Here is a 6,400-nt window from a genome sequence, read left to right on the forward strand (position 1 = left end):
TTCTCCCAATGACTTCAGAATGACTGGAGTCCAGAACTACACGTGAGGGTAGTGCCAACCAACCAAAAACAACATGGTGGCAATGTGAAGGTCATGTGGTAGACTGTAAACTGGAGAAGCAGCCAGCTGGTCTCATCAGGAGAGAAGATTGGGGAAATACCACTGTTTCCACACCTGTATCCCATAATTTTCACCTTTGCCACCTCTCGCATCTCAACACTATTTTCCAGAAATGTCCACATATGTAACAGTAGAAGCCTGTCTGGAAGTTCCTCTACCCTGAGCCCCTCTATCAGCCTCTAAACAATTAGAACTAAGTTCTATTCCCCTAGTTCAATCCAAATAAGTTGCTGCACTAACAAACTGGATAAAAACAACAAAGGAAGCCATATTCAAATCAGGAGAACAAGATTTTCAGGCTCCTAAAACAGTGATGACCTTTTCCTCCCCACTACTTGACACTCAGAATGCTCCTGCTGCATGGTCAGGGTTTGAGAAGGGTTCGTTGAGTTAATTAACGAAACCTAGATAACTGAGGCAATGAATGTCTCCACTCCCACTGCCATAGAAGTCATCAGTCACAGAGGGTCCATTGTCATTATTCATGGAGTCTGTCTGTACTGATTGACCTACCTGCGGACATTGATTTGTAAGCCCCAGACCCAGGAGCTGGCTCCTTCTCCTGGACACATAGGGTGGCTTGACAAGAGTCACCCACCTCAGAGGATCCCACCTGAGGCTGCACCATGTGCTTCTCTGCCTTCCTGTGTTAATTCCCACACTGGAAGTATGTGTCCTATCCATGGTCCATTTGGTGTCACATTTCCTGAATTATGTGCTCTCTCTCGGTGATTTTAGTGTTTAAAATGGCCATTAAGCCAGAGCTACTGGGCTGACTGGTATTCTTAGGCACAAAGGGAGGATGAGTCTCACAGACAAAACACCTTTTTAGCTAAGACTTACTCAGATTCCTGATGCAGAACTGTGGGGCATGAGTTCAGTGCTACTGAGTAAACAATGTAGTAAATCCAAGAAAAAGGATAAGACACTCATAATTTCTATGTGGAACGACTCAGAAAGTGCTGAACTAACATATGGATGCTATCATAACACTAGAGGAAAGGAGGATAAGGAGCTATATTCATGGATTCAGAAATGATGACCACTTCTTGTTTGTTTGTTTGTTTGTTTGTTTCTAAAACCATCACAGATAGCAGAGCCGTGGGGCTGAAAGTCAAAAACACTGGGAAACACAGGACCTAAATTGGAAGTGTTACATACTTCTGAGCTAGTATTTCAGTATGGGGAAAAAGAACGTACAATAAATTATTTACACATATATATGTGTAAATAATTTATTTTAATATATATTAGATATTATATGATATATTATATATGATGATATATTAATTATTAATATTAAAAATATAATATAAAATATATATTTAATAGAGCATAAAATAAATTATTTAATAGAGCATGAAATAAATTATTTACATATATATTTGTAAGTAATTTATTTTTATATATAATATAGTATTAATTATTAATATTAATAATATAATAATACAATATAAATTATATATTATATATATTTCCTTAATATATATTTCCTTTATATATATATATATATATATATATATAAAGGAAACTGTCCTTAAACAGAAATAAATGAAACAAGGCTGGGTAGTCATCAGTTGGCAAGCATTGTGAGTAAAGACTCCCAGGAACCCGGCTCCAAATTTGCACCAGGAGCAATGGTTCACTGTCACGGACCCCATGTCCTCAGTGACTATAACCCAACAGCCCCGAATGCCAGAATGAACTGCAAGCATCCTCCTTGCTGAATCTCTCTTCATTCTAGAGGACAACAGTCTTCTTTTTTCTATATTTTCTCTTTTCCTTTTAAGGACACACTGTCACTGCTACCTCTCAGGCATCACATTTTATGCACTTGTGAATCCTCTGATGATTCTGCAAAAACATAAATTGTGATTCAGGAGGTCTGTCCTGACGACAAGGCCCTGTATTTTTTAAAAGCCCTGAGGTGACCACTCTGATGCTGTCCTGGAGCCCCACAAATAGCAAGGGTCTGAATCCTGTTTTCCTCCTTTACTTCAGAATACTTGGAGGAATGGGTCCAGTGTAGTAGGTTTATTAGTTAAATAATAGAAATCTTCACAGGAAAACCTGTTTCTACTTAGGGGCTTGGAGATGTCAGCAGAAACAGGGAAAGACTGAAGACCTTGGCCGAGTGAGAAAACTTACAAAAAAAGAAAAAAAATGTCTCAACTACTGCAAAATGCCAGGGAGCAAAAGAAAAAAACTCTAATTTTGTCATAAATTCAATATGTATTTTCATTGAGCACATATTCCATGCAGGTGAGACTCCTTGTCAAGGAAACAAATACTGAAAGGATATGGTTTTTGCTCTCAACAATCCTAAGACTTAGAAGGGAAAAAGAACCTAACCAAGAACAAGAAGGGCCAAGAATCAAAAACAGATTAGCCAAAGTGCAGGTTAAAGTGGTGGAAATTCTTGGGACGCCTGGGTGGCTCAGTTGGCTGGACGACTGCCTTCGGCTCAGGTCATGATCCTGGAGTCCCGGGATCGAGTCCCGCATCGGGCTCCCAGCTCCATGGGGAGTCTGCTTCTCCCTCTGACCTTCTCCTCGCTCATGCTCTCTCTCACTGTCTCTCTCTCAAATAAATAAATAAAATCTATAAAAAAAAAAAAAAGTGGTGGGAACTCTCACCAGGCAGAGACTGCTTGCACTTTGTTTTTGTTGGTTGGTTGGTTGGTTTTTGTTTTTTATATATATATTTTTTTAATGTTCAGTTAGACAGCAATATAGTACATCATAAGTTTTTGATGTCGTGTTCAACGATTCATTGGTTGCATAAAACACCCAGTGCTCATCACAACACATGCCCCATTTCTGAATCAGGGAGGCCTCACTAAAGGAAGTGACATCTAATGCCTGTGACACATGAGTGTTGGGACTTCATTTTACACTGAGTTAAATTTTGAGATTTAAGTTCCAGAACCAAGTCAGAACAACAAATCCTGCTAAATTACACTGAGCTTATATTGACAATTGATCATTACACAAAAATGAAAGACAAAGTTGCACACAGAGATTTACAAGGATGTCACTGCTGAGCTGGGTGTAGGTAAGTACCGGAGCCTGGGCTGCTGGGATCTCGTTCAGAAAGGAGGTCAGTGCACGGAAGTCTCCAGCGTGTTTTCCTGGGAGCAATAGAGGAAGAAGTCACTCTGTGGCAGGCGGAGGTGAGGACTGCAAACAAGAAGGGTGCTCGGAGCAGGAGAGCTGAGGACAGACTGAAAGGTGGGAGGAAAGAGCAGGAAGGTGGCTCCACAGACTTACCTGCACTTCCAGAGCTACAATGCCAGACCTGCCAGAAGCACCGGGAGCACCATCACCGCCAGGAAGACCAAGCCCATGGAGTGGGGCTGCTCTGTGGGTTCAGTGCGTAGACAGTATCATGTCTCATCCAGCCAGTACTGAAATCTACCTCCCTGGTCCTCTTTGCTCTTGTCACCCTCTCTCTCACCAACTGCCCTCCTCCTTTTACTTCTCCCATTTCTCCTCAGAGATGTACCCTTCACCCAACCTGATGCATCCTCCCACAACTGTACGACCCTCACCCTCAGCGCTTCCATTTCTTGAATTAGTGATTGTGTATCCTTTTTGGTCTGGAGTCCCTAGATTCCCAAAATTTTCATCAGGCTCCCCAGCTTTCCGAGAGGAAGATCTCCCTCTTTCCCAGCTGGGTCCCAGCTCTTTCTCACCCCAGTAGAGGACCAACTCCTGGCCTCTTAGACTGCTGTGTCTCACTCGACATGACAGGCCAGAAGCCTCCGTGGCTTTCACATCCAAGGACACCTGAAGATACCACGTCCCATCAGCATGGGGCAGAACGTCACCTTGCCGAGTCCCCTCTGCTCCTGCTCACCCTGCATCCACATCACCCAGACAGGCTTTGGGTAGAACCCAGAGATACAGCACACCAGCAGGAGATGGCCAGGACTGGTACTAGTGCCAGTAGATAGCCAGGCCTCTGGGCTCACTGCAGAGACAGGATATGTGTTCATAGACTGAGAAGGTAGATCACTTTAGGTAGACACATCTTTCTACCTCTAGAAACCTTTCACCATCCTCCACTCTCCTTCTTGGCTCTTTTATACCATGAATTTGAGGGAATGGTACAAATTTATGAGTGCAGAGTAGAGAATTCATGAAGGGAGGGAGCAGGACTGACCTTGTCGCTGGAGATCTGCCTTTCCTGCATCAAGAAGACTTGAGAGATAACGGGGACAGTAGTCAATGATGAGCTTATGCATTAGTTCATTGTCTTCATGGTCCTCATTGAGTAGTCTGCAGAACTGCTGAGCCCTACTTCCTCCTGTTGGAGATGGCCACCATGACGTGTTCTGGAAACTCACAAGATCTGATCCTTGATGAGCAATCCTCATGAAACCTACTGATGGTTCCCCAAAATGCAGCTCACAGCCTCCTGCCAGCTGTACTTGGAAGGGATCTGGAGAAGAGAGACTGTGAGTTTCAGGACAGGGGGAGTGAATAAGATGAAATGAGATGAGTGGAAACCAAGGTAATGGAAGCAAAAGTGAAGTTCAGGGGATTGGAGGGCATGGAACACACTTTGGTTTGAGGCAAAATTCACACAAAAGGGAAGTGGTAGTGGATGGGGGCAGAGGAAGAGGTAAATTATTGAGGAAGGAAGAAGTGTTGGAGGAGAAAGACGAAAGGTGTGGGCAGAGAATAAGGAAGGACTCAGTGGAAGAGCTGGGGTAAAAACCATCTAGGATGAAGGGAGTGTAGGGGTACAGAGAATATGTAGGCAGAGTTCACTGATGTGATTGAGTGTGGAGAGTCAGTCACATAGTGAGGGAGCAAAGGGTGCCTGCTAGGAGGCCAGGGAAAAGAGGGGTCATGGGAGATGCTAGTGGGAGACAGGAGAACACAACCTGTGGTCAATGAGAGGAGTGGGAGAGAGCAGAAGACGTGAAACTTTTGAAGAATCAGGATCTGGCTTCTACCCTCTACCCACACATGTGTGATTCAGATTTATGTTGGGGAGGCTTGAGGTTCAGAAGCCACAGAAATCTCTTCCCTAGTGGAAGAAAGAACTCAATGAGACACACACGGCCACCTCCATTCCACCTCTGAGGGAATAGAACTCACATTCAAGCCGCCATTCACTGAAATAGTCATGAAAACACTGGGGCATTCCAACGATGTTTGAATACAGTGACTCTTCTGCTGTAATCACCTCCTCATTGCTTAAGTTGCCTTTGGACCAAGGCCACAAGAAAATGAAAGCTCCAGTCTTGTTGTTCCAGCCATGAGTCTGCATCTCATCCAGCCAAGCTGAGGCAAAATTTTGTGTCCAGGAAAGGTTGTAGAGGGATAAGGTCAGAATGAATCAGAAGGAGATAGGCTCCTGGAAGACTGTGGGTAAAACACAGAAAGACTGATGAAAAGGAAGGCATTGGGAAGAGGAAAGAATGGAGAAAAGGGTGCCATGAAGGGGAACCAAACTCTGGAGGCCAAAAATCTGGAGGCCAGGGAAGCCATCGTTGTCTCAGGAGACATGTGCTGCTCCAGAGTCCCAAGCTTCTAACCCTTCCTTCAGAGCAGCACAAGGCCGTGGGGTCAAAATACTCAGGAAGGAACCAGGCTGACACTCTCATCCCCAGGTATGTTCTGGGGAACCCACACCACAGTGCAGACACACACACACACACAAACACTAACACACACACACCACAAGTGCACAGATGCTCATATACACAAACACGATTACACAAAAGAACATGCACAGATACATATACATGCAAGTATACAGTCACAGAAACACATGTATACAAACATGCATAATCATACATATATTAAAACACACAGGGGTGCCTGGGTGGCTCAGTGGGTTAAGCTTCTGCCTTCAGCTCAGGTCATGATCTCAGGGTCCTGGGATCAAGCCCCACATCGGGCTCTCTGCTCAGCGGGGAGCCTGCTTCCTCCTCTCTCTCTCTGCCTGCCTCTCTGCCTACTTGTGATCTCTGTCTGTCAAATAAATAAATAAAATCTTTAAAAAAAAAAAAAACCTACACATACAGTCACACAAGCACATCTACACACACTGATGCACACACACACATGTACCCACTGGGTAGGACCAGAGTTCTCACCATCTTCACTGTCACCATCTGGGAGCAGAACCACCAGCAACGCAAGTTGCAGGAACAGCATTGTACTTGCAGATGTTCTGTCTCTTACAAAGTCAGTCCTTGATGATCGTTCTAACAAATCTACCCCACACACAGCACCTCTCTTCTGTCTTCCTTCTCCATATACCA

The 6,400-nt window shown here is 44.1% G+C and overlaps 1 pseudogene across 1 annotated transcript; it reads right to left on the reverse strand.

The window, feature by feature from the left end:
- Positions 1-3,156: 3,156 nt before the first annotated feature.
- On the reverse strand, positions 3,157-5,445 carry LOC309850024 (T-cell surface glycoprotein CD1a-like; annotated as a pseudogene). The gene is made up of 5 exons (XR_014316592.1): positions 5,229-5,445; positions 4,285-4,563; positions 3,815-4,092; positions 3,390-3,480; positions 3,157-3,250 (listed from the first exon to the last, which is right to left on the reverse strand). The product of XR_014316592.1 is annotated as a T-cell surface glycoprotein CD1a-like (transcript).
- Between the last annotated feature and the right edge of the window lie 955 nt (positions 5,446-6,400).

The sequence above is a fragment of the Mustela nivalis genome, assembly GCF_964662115.1.
Source record: "Mustela nivalis genome assembly, chromosome: 16".
Lineage (NCBI taxonomy): Eukaryota > Metazoa > Chordata > Mammalia > Carnivora > Mustelidae > Mustela > Mustela nivalis.